Source organism: Schistocerca cancellata, chromosome 11 (genome assembly GCF_023864275.1).
Source record: "Schistocerca cancellata isolate TAMUIC-IGC-003103 chromosome 11, iqSchCanc2.1, whole genome shotgun sequence".
Lineage (NCBI taxonomy): Eukaryota > Metazoa > Arthropoda > Insecta > Orthoptera > Acrididae > Schistocerca > Schistocerca cancellata.
In genome coordinates, this window is record NC_064636.1 from 18,464,076 (window position 1) to 18,479,490 (window position 15,415).

The 15,415-nt window shown below is 44.0% G+C and overlaps 1 long non-coding RNA gene across 1 annotated transcript in view; it reads left to right on the forward strand.

The window, feature by feature from the left end:
* LOC126108884 (uncharacterized) overlaps positions 1 to 13,851 on the forward strand; it is a 53,887-nt gene extending 40,036 nt beyond the window's left edge. Inside the window, exon 3 of the long non-coding RNA XR_007523646.1 lies at positions 13,362 to 13,851. This is a non-coding gene — a long non-coding RNA (uncharacterized LOC126108884). The remainder of the gene's footprint in view (positions 1 to 13,361) is intronic.
* Positions 13,852 to 15,415: the final 1,564 nt, after the last annotated feature.

The following is a 15,415-nucleotide window of genomic DNA, read 5'->3' on the forward strand; positions in this document are numbered from 1 at the left end:
AGGGTAGGAGCCAGAGGGCAGGGAAGGTGGTTTGGGGATTTCATAGGGACGAACCGACAGGTTACGAAGGTTAGATGGCTGGTGGAAAGACACTCTCGGTGGAGTTGGGAGGATTTCATGAAAGATGGATCTCATTTCATGGCAGCATTTGAGGAAGTCATATCCCTGCTGGAGAGCCACATTCAGAATACAGGGGGCTTACACTTGCCCCACATGGGAAAATTTCTGATAATATACATTTGGAGAACAGCATTGTAGGGTAGTGAAACACGGACTGTGACAATACCGGAACAGAAGAGAATGGAAGCATTTGAGATGTAGTGCTACAGACAAATATTGAAAACAAGATAAACTGGTAAGGTGCAAATTAACTACAAACACAGTTGCAACAATCCATGGAGAAACAATAGCTTGGGTAGCACAGATAGTAGTAGTCATTATAGAGCCACATAAATTGAACAGATGCAAGTATGTAGTTAAATCTTACTATCACAATACTGTGGATGTAGTGTGAGAAAAGAGGAATAAAGTCCCAGGCCATACACCCCAATGCACTTTACAGTGAACAGTTCTTAGTCATCTTCTTTATTAGTAGACGTGGAAACATAAAATATAGCAGTTCTGACAGTTTGCAGGGCCCTAACAGGAAATATTTAAAACTCTTCAGCCAGTTACAGAGGGTAATAATAAGACCTAGTAGAAATAATTGGAAAATAACTATATGTGGAGATGTCCATATTGATTTCATCTCACATAGCTTTGATAAAGGGCACTTAGTGTTGCTGATGTTAAAGTTTCATTTGATCCCACACTTACGTCCCCAACTAGAATGTAATTCATTTCTAAATCGAGCCCCCTTTCGTGAAATACGTGCAAGTTTCGTAATAAATGGTTTTTTCTGACTGTGACTGTCATGACAGCAATAAAGTGTTGCCGTCAATTGCGTTTTACTACAAAGGAAGACACAGAGTGGGAGAGAATTGTAAAGACTGACTCGGTTACATTATTCAAAGAATTTACAGAATGAAATGGGAAGAAGCTTATCAAGAACACACAATAAACAGCAGTTTCATTCTTTTGCAACTAAAAGTGCTGTTGCAAAAATCTTTCCATTTTTATCTGAATGGCCAAAATGATTTATCAACTATGTTTTTGAAGTTTGGAATATTTTGTTCAAAGGTAATTTGGAGTAGAATGAGATTTTCACTCTGCAGCAGAGAGTGCGCTGATATTAAACTTCCTCACAGATTAAGACTGTGTGCCCGACAGAGACTTGAATTCGGGACCTTTGCCTTTCGCGGGCAAGTGCTCTACCGTCTGAGCTACCGAAGCACGACTCGCGCCTAGTACTCACAGCTACCTTTCTTTCAGGAGTGCTAGTTCTGCAAGTTTCGCAGGAGAGCTTCTGTAAAGTTTGGACGGTAGGAGACGAGATACTGGCAGAAGTAAAGCTGTGAGTACCGGGTGTGAGTCGTGCTTCGGTAGCTCAGATGGTAGAGCACTTGCCCGCGAAATGCAAAGGTCCCGAGTTCGAGTCTCGGTCGGGCACACAGTTTTAACCTGCCGGGAAGTTTCGTAATTTGGAGTATTGTAACCGTGGACAGAATAAACTAGGTAACATTACATTCAAATAATTGAATTCATTTAATTCTTCCTAATAATACCTGAAAGCAAAAGTCAAAAAATAAACTATTGAAAGCAGGTGCATAACACTTAGGTAATGCATATCACCAGACATCAGTTTGCTAAATCATCTATTAGAAATATCACAAAAAGCATTAGTTATTAATTTCATGATTCTAGTGTTTGATAGAAATAGCAGCTGAACAGTAGAAGAGGAGCAGCAGATACTCCTCCTTCTCAAAATACATTTTACTCTTACATACATAACCATAAATAGTGTTTTGGAAGTAACTCTAATTACCATAGGGGTAGATTAGCACCGGGCATAGTTTATTGCTATAGTTCCAAGTACATCGTAAACTGTAGGTTCCCCTTTTAGCTACTCAGTTATGACCACGAAAGGTAGAGTAGGGGAAGAAATGTGTGTAGTCGCCAATTTTTGCATAGTGGAGGGGGAGGCGGAAAGACGGAATATAAATGTACGATGGTAGGTCTGTTGCTGGATTGTGGTCATGCACTTCCCACTTCCCTCTGTTGTAGGTTTGCAAACTGAGGAGAGAGCAGGTTGTTCCTCACTCACTCTACCCCACTGCGTCACAAGAAGCAGCAATAGGGTATTTAATGAAGTTGTACCAACTCTTCCACAGCACGCACTGTGAGTTACTGGCAATGCAGTGTGCAGTCATGCTGTGTTTATTTTGTCAAACTGCTTTAACAGTACGCGCAATACAGGTACGAGTTGCTAATAATACTAAGGAAACACACACATGAATGGAACTGATGTGTGTGTTTGCACCCTGAGGGAAAACTGATTCTTAGCCATACTGTATGCAATTGAAGCATTTTCCCAGGAAAGGCACTGTCACTTTTCAGTTTACAGGCTGACTCTGCCTCGTTTCCAGTACTTTCATGTGAATAGACAAAATAATTTGACTCGATTTGAGTTTATATAGTGGCGTTATTTTTAGTTTGAGTACTTAATAGCAGATGTTAAGTGATGTTTTATGTAAAATTCGTTCTTATAAACAATAACAATTTTTGTTGAAACTGCCGTGAGCAGCATACAGAAAATCCTGACCGGGGAGGTAAGAGTGTAGCAGTGGGTGCGGTGAAGGAGGGGGGGGGGGGGGGGGGGCCCTCCCTCATACCTCTATGCCCCCTGCCCTCCAGTCTGTCCGCCCCCTCCCGAATGCAATTTATCTAATAACATGGCAGTACTTCACTTAGACATGGTATGCACCTCGCCTCTGCACTACATCACGTGTGTGTGTGTGTGTGTGTGTGTGTGTGTGTGTGTGTGTGTGTTGTCTAATTCAGAAGGCCTTTTGGCTGAAATCTTACAGGTTTAGTAGTCTTTTGCCTGTCCACTATAGATTAGATTAACTTTCATTCCAAATGATCCATAGTGAGGAGATCCTCCAGGATGTAGAACGTGTCAGAAAAAGAATACATGACAAATATTTACAACTCAAACATCATTTTTTAATGAACACTATATGAAAGAATCATTTTACAAATACTAATGCATTGAATTTAAAATATAAAAAAATTCTTTTTATTTATTTTTAAGGTAGTAAATATGTAATACAACTACTATAATACACTCCTGGAAATGGAAAAAAGAACACATTGACACCGGTGTGTCAGACCCACCATACTTGCTCCGGACACTGTGAGAGGGCTGTACAAACAATGATCACACGCACGGCACAGCGGACACACCAGGAACCGCGGTGTTGGCCGTCGAATGGCGCTAGCTGCGCAGCATTTGTGCACCGCCGCCGTCAGTGTCAGCCAGTTTGCCGTGGCATACGAGCTCCATCGCAGTCTTTAACACTGGTAGCATGCCGCGACAGCATGGACGTGAACCGTATGTGCAGTTGACGGACTTTGAGCGAGGGCGTATAGTGGGCATGCGGGAGGCCGGGTGGACGTACCGCTGAATTGCTCAACACGTGGGGCGTGAGGTCTCCACAGTACATTGATGTTGTCGCCAGTGGTCGGCAGAAGGTGCACGTGCCCGTCGACCTGGGACCGGACCGCAGCGACCCACGGATGCACGCCAAGACTGTAGGATCCTACGCAGTGCCGTAGGGGACCGCACCGCCACTTCCCAGCAAATTAGGGACACTGTTGCTCCTGGGGTATCGGCGAGGACCATTCGCAACCGTCTCCATGAAGCTGGGCTACGGTCCCTCACACCATTAGGCCGTCTTCCGCTCACGCCCCAACATCGTGCAGCCCACCTCCAGTGGTGTCGCGACAGGCGTGAATGGAGGGACGAATGGAGACATGTCGTCTTCAGCGATGAGAGTCGCTTCTGCCTTGGTGCCAATGATGGTCGTATGCGTGTTTGGCGCCGTGCAGGTGAGCGCCACAATCAGGACTGCATACGACCGAGGCACACAGGGCCAACACCCGGCATCATGATGTGGGGAGCGATCTCCTACACTGGCCGTACACCACTGGTGATCGTCGAGGGGACACTGAATAGTGCACGGTACATCCAAACCGTCATCAAACCCATCGTTCTACCATTCCTAGACCGGCAAGGGAACTTGCTGTCCCAACAGGACAATGGACGTCCGCATGTATCCCGTGCCACCCAACGTGCTCTAGAAGGTGTAAGTCAACTACCCTGGCCAGCAAGATCTCCGGATCTGTCCCCCATTGAGCATGTTTGGGACTGGATGAAGCGTCGTCTCACGTGGTCTGCACGTCCAGCACGAACGCTGGTCCAACTGAGGCGCCAGGTGGAAATGGCATGGCAAGCCGTTCCACAGGACTACATCCAGCATCTCTACGATCGTCTCCTTGGGAGAATAGCAGCCTGCATTGCTGCGAAAGGTGGATATACACTGTACTAGTGCCGACATTGTGCATGCTCTGTTGCCTGTGTCTATGTGCCTGTGGTTCTGTCAGTGTGATCATGTGATGTATCTGACCCCAGGAATGTGTCAATAAAGTTTCCCCTTCCTGGGACAATGAATTCCCGGTGTTCTTATTTCAATTTCCAGGAGTGTACTTATGAATATAATAGAGGGAAACATTCCAAGAGGGGAAAAATATATCTAAAAACAAAGATGTTGTAACTTACCAAACGAAAGTGTTGGTATTGGTATGTTGATAGAGGCAAAAAACACGCACACAAATTACAAACTTTCGCAACCCACGGTTGCTTCATCAGGAAAGAGGGAAGGAGAGGGAAAGAAGAAAGGATATGGGTTTTAAGGGAGAGGGTAAGGAGTCATTCCAATCCCGGGAGTGGAAAGACTTACCTTAGGGGGAAAAAAGGACAGGTATACACTCGCGAGCGCACGGGCACGGGCACACGTAAAGACAGAGGTTGGGCAGAGGTGTCAGTCGAGGTGGAAGTACAGAGGCAAAGATGATGTTGAATGACAAGTGATGTACGAGGGGTGGCAACTTGAAATTTGCGGAGGCCTCAACCTCCGCTAATTTCAAGTTGCTGCCCCTCGTACATCACTTGTCATTCAACATCATCTTTGCCTCTGTTCTTCCACCTCGACTGACATCTCTGCCCAACCTCTTTGTCTTCCCATCTGCCTGTGTCTGTATATGTGCGGTCCCACAGGGCTCTGTATTGAGTGTTCCACTTTTTTTAGTCGCTATAAGTGGCCTAGCAGCAGCTGTAGGGCCGTCAGTGTTGCCCTCCTTATATGCTGAAGATTTCTGCATTTGCTTCAGTTCCTCCACCATTGGTGTTGCTGAATACCGACTGCAGGGAGCCATTCGGAATGTGCAGTCATGGGGTCTCTCCCACATGTTTCATTTCTCTGCCGACAAGACCTGCGTTTTGTATTTCTATCGGCGACGGACAGTCCATCCTGACCCTGCACTTTTCTTGATGGCCATCCACTACAGGTAGTCGAATCGTATCGCTTTTTAGGACTGGTTTTTGACGCCCGGCTAACATGGCTCCCCCACATTCGTCAGTTTAAGTGAAAGTGCTGCCGGCATGTTAATGCCCTCCGCTGCCCTATCTACACCACCTTGGGGGCAGATCGCTCTACATTGCTGCGGCTCTACAAAGCCCTACTTCAGTCACAATTTGCCTATGCGAGTGTAGCGTATGGTTCGTCAGCGCCCTCAGCATTCAAGTTGCTTGATCCTGTGCACCACTGCGGAGTCTGCCTAGCGACGGGCACTTTTCGAACGAGTCCAGGAGGCTGGAGTCCCTCCATTGTACGAGGTGCATTAAAGTTCTAAGGCCTCCGATTTTTTTTCTCCGGACTGGAAAGAGATAGAAACATGCGCATTGTTTTAAAATGAGGCCGTGTTCATTTTCAATACGTCCCAGAGATGGCAGCACCATACAGCAGATGGAATTTTACCGCCAGCGGCGAGAATGAGAACTGTTTTAAATACTTAAAATGGCGACGTTTTCCTTACTTGAGCAGTGTGCAATCATTCGTTTTCTGAATTTGCGTGGTGTGAAATCAATTGAAATTCATCAACAGTTGAAGGAGACATGTGGTGTTGGAGTTATGGATGTGTTGAAAGTGCGTTCGTGGGTGCGACAGTTTAATGAAGGCAGGACATCGTATGACAACAAACCGAAACAACCTTGGGCTCGCACAAGTCGGTCTGACGACATGATCGGGAAAGTGGAGGGAATTGTTTTGGGGGATCGCCGACTGACTGTTGAACAGATCGCCTCCAGAGTTGGCATTTCTGTGGGTTCTGTGCACACTATCCTGCACGACGACCTGAAAATGTGAAAAGTGTCATCCAGGTGGGTGCCACGAATGCTGATGGATGACCACATGGCTGCCCATGTGGCGTGTTGCCAAGCAATGTTGATGCACAATGACAGCACGAACGGGACTTTCTTTTCGTCGGTTGTGACAATGGATGAGACGTGGATGCCATTTTTCAATCCAGAAACAAAGCGCCAGTCAGCTCAATGGAAGCACACAGATTCACCGCCACCAAAAAAATTTCGGGTAACTGCCAGTGCTGAAAAAATGATGGTGTCCATGTTCTGGGACAGCGAGGGCGTCATCCTTACCCATTGCGTTCCAAAGAGCACTACGGTAACAGGTGTATCCTACGAAAATGTTTTGAAGAACAAATTCCTTCCTGCACTGCAACAAAAACGTCTGGGAAGGGCTGCGCATGTGCTGTTTCACCGAGACAACGCACCCGCACATCTGGCTAACGTTACGCAACAGTTTCTTCGTGATAACAACTTTGAAGTGATTCCTCATGCTCCCTACTCACCTGACCTGGCTCCTAGTGACTTGGCTTTTTCCACCAATGAAAGACACTCTCCGTGGCCGCACATTCACCAGCCGTGCTGCTATTGCCTCAGCGATTTTCCAGTGGTCAAAACAGACTCCTAAAGAAGCCTTCGCCGCTGCCACGGAATCGTGGCGTCAGCGTTGTGAAAAATGTGTACGTCTGCAGGGCGATTACGTCGAGAAGTAACGCCAGTTTCATCGATTTCGGGTGAGTAGTTAATTAGAAGAAAAATCGGAGGCGTTAGAATTTGAATGCACCTCGTACATCAGGCGCCACCAACTGCTCGCCCAGTATGCAGCGCATGTCCATAGCTTGCCTCGGCATCCGAATTACTGTCTTTTGTTCGCAAACACAGTGGTTCATCTCCCGGAATGGCGGCGTCAGTCAGGGATAACGATCGCTGTTCGTGTCCGTTCATGCGGGTCCATACACGTATGCCTCTGTGGTGTATGCCTCGGCCGATACTACGACTGGACCTATCGCAATTCCATAAGGACTCCGTTCCTCCTGAGGCACTCCGCAGTCAATTTTTATAGATCCGTGACGCATCCCAGGGGTCTGAAGTCATCTACACCAATGGTTCACCGGTTGATGACGGTCGCATAGGCTATGCCTGTGCTCAGTCGGTGCATATCGAACAGTGCTCCTTGCCGGATGGCTGCAGTGTCTTCACTGCGGAGCTGGTGGCCATCTCTGGTGCCCTTGAGCCCTGATGTGTCCTACCTGGTCTGCAGTGATTTGCTCAGTGGTTTACAGGCCATTGATCAGTGCTACCCCTGCCATCCTCTGGTAGCAACTATCCAGGAGTCGGTTTATGCCCTCGAACGATCTGACCGATCGGTAGTCTTTGTACGGACCCCGGGGCATGTTGAAATCCCAGGAAATGAGCTCGTTGACAGGCTGGCCAAACAGGCCACACGTAAGCTGCTTCTGGTGATGGGAATACCCAAACCTGACCTCCGATTGGTGTTACGCCACAAGGGTCGCGGGATTTGGGATGCTGAATGGTGTCGATTAGTTATGCTCAGTAAACACCGTGCCATCGAGGAGAACACAACTCGGTGGAAGTCTTCCCTGCAGGCTTCTCGCAGAGACTCTGTGGTCCTCTGCTGCCTTTGCATCCGCCGCACTGGACTGACGCACGGCTATCTTCTCTGGCGTGAGGCCCCACCGTGTTGTCGCTGCGGCTCCCGTTTGACAGTGGTCCACCTTTTGGTGGACTGTCCACATCTAGCCACTCTAAGACGAAATTTTAATCCCCTTGACTCCCTTCCTTCGATTTTAGGAGACGATGCCTCCGCGGCTAACTTGGTTTTACATTTTCTACGTGACACTGGTTCTTATTCTTCGGTTTAAGTTGTAGTTCCTGTCCTTTGTCTCCCTGTCTCTCTACCCTAGTACTTTTAGGTTAGAGAATTTAAAGTGTTGCAGAGAGGCTGGCTCATCCTTTCTTATCCTCATGATCAGCCGTCCCAGGACATCTGCTCTACAGTTTTAAGCTCTTCTGCCTGTTTCTTGTATATCTGTGCTTTTCTTGTGTTCTGTTGTCTCTAGTGTGTTCAGCTTTGTGTTTTTTTTTTTTCATCTAGAACTCCTGTGGTGTGTCCTGTTTGTTTTCCGTTTCATCCCATGGATTTAGTTCAATGGAACAAGAGACCGATGACCACATAGTTTGGTCCCTTTAAACATCAAACCAACCAGCCAGCTGGAGACTGTTCAAAATATAAATCCAAAGCAGAAAAAGGTGTTAATACTTTTGCAATCCTCCTTTCTCCGCCCTCCTGTGGTGTGAGCACGGGATATTCATTCGGTAAAACCCTCCGTGGCACCCGTGCATCTTCTTTGGACACCTTAAACATTTCCTTGTACAGAAACTGGCCATTCACTCCTCCATAAGAGCCACCGGGATAAGCAACTGTTCAGCAATGCTGCTGCAGCAGTGTTTTGGCGTTACACTGCTACTTTGTTTTGTTGCACAAATCAATTTCGGGACAAAGAAAGGAAAAAAGTTCAAATTTTAAGAATATTCTTAACGATTTAAATGAATTCTTAATAACAGATGATTCACGCTCCAAAATTAATGACATCGTGGTATCAATGACTAAAGCTACAGATACAAAATTGATGTAGGCCTGAGTGATGCTGTTCCAGATGTTTTGTAATGAATCGGGCAGTTTCTCAATTTCGACCCATGAAATCTCACACACTTTCATTTCAGTTGGGTTTAAGTCAGAGCTGTTGGCAGGCCATTCCACAACTGAGATATCTGGTGTATTGAGACAATCGTGGATGGGCCAGGTGATGTGAGCCCGAACATTGCCCTGCATCAGTGTTAAGCACGGTCGAAACACTGCAGCCTCCAGAATGACGCACAGCTCCACTATCTTGTCCCAGTAGCATTGGCCGTTTAATTGTGGAGGCGTCACTGTGATGAGAGGTGTTTGCCTGTTTAATCTAATGCCCATTCAAATCATTGCACATTAGCCCCTGAATGCGGACTGTGGGGAAATGACATCCCACTGTGCTAACAAATACAACCTGGCAACACAATGTGCACATGTAAAATTAGGCATCTTCATTGATGTATACAGGTGAATATGTGAAACTTCCTGGCAGATTAAAACTGTGTGCCCGACCGAGACTCTAACTCGGGACCTTTGCCTTTCCTGGGAAAGTGCTCTACCTTCTGAGCTACCGAAGCACGACTCACGCCCGGTACTCACAGCTTTACTTCTGCCAGTATCTCGTCTCCTACCTTCCAAACTTTACAGAAGCTCTCCTGTGAACCTTGCAGAACTAGCACTCCTGAAAGAAAGGATATAGCGGAGACATGGCTTAGCCACAGCCTGGGGGATGTTTCCAGAATGAGATTTTCACTCTGCAGCGGAGTGTGCGCTGATATGAAACACAGTAAAGCATAGCTGCACAACAGCAACGGTTCCACATAATAAAATTATAAACAGCCGACCAGTTGCAATGGATAAAGAAATCTTTACCTAGGTTTCAACAAATTTAAATTTGTCTTCTTCAGAAGGTGGCCTAAGGACAATGAACATCATAGCTTACATTAAAAGGTATGAAACTTAAGTCAAGAATAGAGTTTAACACACATTAGAGAGCTCTTGTATTACAAAACTATGAGAAGGACGCCTGGAACTTACAATTTTACATTAGTATGGACTGATGTATCATCGTCGTTTTTAAAAATATCTGCATAGATCCATTTATCCAAATTCAAATATAGCCCTGAAAATATGGTTTGTCATGTAAAAGTAAATTAGTACATGGATGTTGCAGAGCTCACAAGTGACTGAGTGTAATCGGCCAGCGTAGTTACACTGCGGCCAGGGCAGGTGGCACTCATGTCGCGAACCATGTGCCGATTGGCAAAGGCAATGTGTAAATTATCAGTATTAATAGCGTCCTTAGATAAAGTAACAATAAAAAGAAGGAAAGCGTTTAACACTCCCGTTATAACAGTATGGGAGCCTAGGTATCATTAACGTAGTTATACATCAAAAACGCAGGTGGCGCTTACGCCGAGAGTTACATACAGTGGCATATACAGCCAGAATATAAAAATTGCATTACAATATTAGTGAAGCACACACACCGTATATATGTCAGAACTTTAAAATTAACAGTAATGGCTCTTAAGACAAAATTACGAATGCTGGTCCACAATCCAGTTAATACACATTCACAGGAAGCCGACGTTTTAGAGCCAGAGAAAATCACATAAGGGCCGATGTAGTGGCAGCCATACATCGTGAGAAAACCACATTACATAAAGGGTAGTGAGCTTAAAGATTTGAAAGAGCATCATAGCTTCCTGAGAAAATAGACCACTGAGGTTACCAGCATTAATGTTATACCATAAACAGTACAGGTTTAAAGCCTTCGAAAAATTGTCTACAAGCAAGGTTCAACTGGTCGTTCAGTATATTACCGTCTTTGAGCTCTAGATGTTTAAAAATTTCTGACTCTTCCCACAGATCTTGTCTACGCCCTTTGACTTGACTGTGTAGGATAACTGTGTCTTCTAACTGTTTAGGCGTATGGCCGGCTATCAAGAGGTGTTCAGCAAAAGTAGAGTTGTGTATATTCGCTCCTTTTTTACCTAATAGATGTTCTTTATATCGTGTTTTCACAGATCTGCCTGTTTGACCAATACAGGGTTATTACAAGTGATTGAAGCGATTTCACAGCTCTACAATAACTTTATTATTTGAGATATTTTCACAATGCTTTGCACACATGCAAAAACTCAGTTTTTTTAGGCATTCACAAATGTTCTATATGTCCCCCTTTAGTGATTCGGCAGACATCAAGCTGATAATCAAGTTCCTCCCACACTCCGCGCAGCATGTCCCCATCAATGAGTTCGAAAGCATCGTTGATGCGAGCTCGCAGTTCTGGCACGTTTCTTGGTAGAGAAGGTTTAAACACTGAATCTTTCACATAACCCCACAGAAAGAAATCGCATGGGGTTAAGTCGGGAGAGCGTGGAGGCCATGACATGAATTGCTGATCATGATCTCCACCATGACCGATCCATCGGTTTTCCAATCTGCTGTTTAAGAAATGCCAAACATCATGATGGAAGTGCGGTGGAGCACCATCCTGTGGTATGTTTAGCTCCCTGCTTGCTTTATTCGTCGACTTCCGCGGGCTATGCGTGAAACTTGCCCGCACGCGTTCAACCGTTTCTTCGCTCACTGCAGGCCGACCCATTGATTTCCCCTTACAGAGGCATCCAGAAGCTTTAAACTGCGCATACCATCGCCGAATGGAGTTAGCAGTTGTTGGATCTTTGTTGAACTTGGTCCTGAAGTGTCGTTGCACTGTTATGACTGACTGATGTGAGTGCATTTCAAGCACGACATACGCTTTATCGGCTCCTGTCGCCATTTTGTCTCACTGCGCTCTCGAGCGCTCTGGCGGCAGAAACCTGAAGTGCGGCTTCAGCCGGAGAACACTTTGAGTTTTTCTACATATCTGTAGTGTGTCGTAACCATATGTCAATGAATGGAGCTACAGTGAATTTATGAAATCGCTTCAATCATTTGTAATAGCCCTGTATAATATGTATTTACAATTTATCTGCTTTGTGAGTTTGTACTACGAGGCCTGTTTGAGAAGTCTGTGCAAAGTCCGAGAGATGGCACCACTGGCGCATATTGAAGTCATGTTTAGTTAGTAGCATCTTTGGAAAGAACGCATTCCAGGTTTCAGCCATATTGGTCTATTTCTTTGTGTTTGGCATTTGCGTGAATCAAGGAAGTTGAGTGATTGTCAAAAAATGGACATAAAAGAATATTGTGTGGTGATTAAACATTACTTTATGAAAGGCAAAATGCCCCAGGAGACTAAAGAAAAGTTTGATAAACATTACGGTGACTTTACACCTTTGATTAGAACAATTTATAAGTGGTTTCGAAATTTTCGGTGTGGCCATATGGGCACAAGTAATCCTGAATGTTCTGGACACCCTGTGGAGGTTATGACTCCAAAAATCATTGATAAAATCCATGATATGGTGATGGATGACATAAGTGTTATGGTGCACGAGATTGCTAGTGCTGCGGGCATCTCGAATTAACGGGTACATAATAGTTTGCATAAACATTTGGACATGAGAAAGCAAGCTATGCACAAGATGGCTTCTGCTATTGCTCATGCTTGACCAAAAACAGAATCATGTGAAGTGTTGCAAGGATGGTTTACAGCTGTTCAGGAAGAATTCGCAGGACTTAAAGCGTCGTTTTGTCACTGTCGATGAAACATGGGTACATTACTATACTCCTGTGAACAAACAACAAACTTAACAATCTGTTACCAAGGGAGAATCTGCACCAAAAAAGGCAAATACCATTCCTTCAGCCAGAAAAGTTATGGTGACTGTCTTTTGGGGTTCACAAGGAATAATCAACTATCTGGAAAAGGGTAAAACTATTACAGGTGCTTATTATTCATCATTATTGGACTGTTTGAAAACCGAGCTGCAAGAAAAACGCCGGCGATTGGACCGCAAAAAAGTCCTTTTCCATCACGACAATGCACCAGCACACACCTCAGCAGTTGTGGTTGCAAAATTAATGGAAATAGGATTCCAACTCTTGTCACATCCCCCCTATTCTTTAGACTTGGCTCCCTTGGACTACTATTTGTTCCTCAATTTGAAGAAATTGCTGATAGGACAAAGATTTTATTCAAACGAGGAGGTGATTGCAGCAACTAATAGCTATTTTGCAGACTTGGACAATTCGTATTATTCAGAAGGGATCAACAAATTAGAACAGCATTGGACAAAGTGTATAAGTCTAAAAGGAGACTATGTCGAAAAATAAAAAAGGTTTACCCCAAACACGTAAGTAGTTTTTGTTTTTGCACAGACTTTTCAAACGCCCCTCGTAATTCTATTATGGTGTAGTAAAATTAGATAGTGACGTTAACTCTTTACTTTTTTTCAGCAAGGGAGATGTGGAAGAAGCATTTGGAAGACAGTTCAGTCACAGAAAATTTCATCCCAAATACAACCAGAGTTGAGGAAACAGCATGCTGTTCAGAGAAATTTCTTGAGATGTCAAATTCTGGTCAGTATCTTTTGGCACATATGAGGGAGACTTCAAGAATTTCCCCTGGATCAGATGGTTCATCCTCTTTATCAGATAATAGTCACCAGCTCAAAAGCAGTTGTAAGAGAGGTCAACTTTCAAATTCAAATAATGAGGAACAAACAAATTCAAATAATGCAATTGATTACAATGTTGATACGGACGTACACTTAAGGAAGAAAAAGAAACCACGAACAAGTGGCAGAAAACCACAAATATATGACGACGCACCTGACATAAGCGAACACCATACTCGGACGAGAAGAGGAGGAGAGATGAGTAATAGCATGGAATCATCAGATACTAGTTTTTCCAAAAATAAAACACCAGAACATAAACTCAAGAAGAAGAAGAAGAAGAAGAAATATGCAGTAATAAAGCAGGAATTATATGATATAACATCACCTACTGTTTTACATCAGACGAAGCAACTTATGAAAGATACTTGGAAGAAGACTGATAATCTTAATGTAGATCCAGAAATCGCCAAGAGTTGTGACCAACCAAAAATATTTGAATCAAGTGCAGACTCTATTTTGAACGTGAGACCAAGAAATGCATTGAGGAAGAAGGTGCCAAGGCCTCATGGGAAAAATCCGTATGAATCTTTGTTGATGAGTACCAGCAATAACGTAGATCCTATAGCTGAATTAGAAAGTAAAACTGGAAATGTTTCTTCAGGATCAGCTAGTAGCATTGGTCCAGTACCTAAAAATGTCAGATACAATTTTAAGCAGATACATCTGAATCGTGGTATGTTTGACTCAGTAGTTGAGAATCCTGTTGTTGAGGATTCTGTTCGGAACATGCAGGCGAATGTAGGTGACCCATGTACCAGTGAGCAACAGAATAAAGATATTTCTGCTGAAATGGATGTTCGAAAAGCTCCTGCATTTGCCAAAATTGTTGGCAAAAGAAACAAAAAATTTTTTCAGCCCAATTACTCTGAATCAGTTGTTGGAAATAATGATGGCAGTGCTGAGCAAAATATTGAGAAGCAGAACAATGATATTGCCTTGGCTGAGAATTATGCTGAAAATACATTGGCAGCTAGTATTTCTGCAGAAATGGGTGTTCTGAAAGCTCCTGCATCTGCTAAAATCATTGGCAAAAGAAACAAAAAAAATCTTCAGCCTAATTACTCTGAATTGGTTGTTGGAAATAATGATGAAAGTGCTGAGAAAAATATTGAGAAGCAGAACAATTATATTGCCTTGGATGAGAATTATGCAAAAAATACATTTGCAGGTAGTATTTCTGCAGAAATGGATGTTATGAAAGCTCCTGCATCTGCTAAAATTGTTGGTAAAAGAAACAAACATCTTCAGCCCAATTACTCTGAATTAGCTGTTGGAAATAATGACAAAAGTGCTGAGACCACTGTTGAGAAACAGCACAGTGATATTGCCTTGGATGAGAATTATGCCCAAAATGGATTGGCAGCTAATACAAAGGAAAGTGTAGAAGTTTCTGCCACAAATTTATTTATAATGAAGGTACTTGGAAAGAAAATTGATCCAGTGTCACCACACACATTCGAGCTTTCAGGAATGCAGGGGGATTCATACAAAAATCATAACTTAGAAGGTAGTAGACAAACAAATGATGGGGACTATAACCACTCAGTTGATATATTAGTTAAAAGAAAAGCCTTCCATGGCCTCAAACGTACCTCTGAATATGATTGTCACACGTTACCTGAATTTGGCAGGCCAGTAGAGTCACCTAGTTATTCTCTTACAATCTCTAAGTTCAAACCAAAAATTACATCTTCTAAGATCGTTGTGGATAAAGATGAGATTATAGAACAGTGTCCACCTACTCTGGCTGCACTTCAGCAAGAGGCAACATCTAACATGTTAAAAGTAACTCATAAAGAAAAACAAACGTATCAGTCAGATAACCCCATT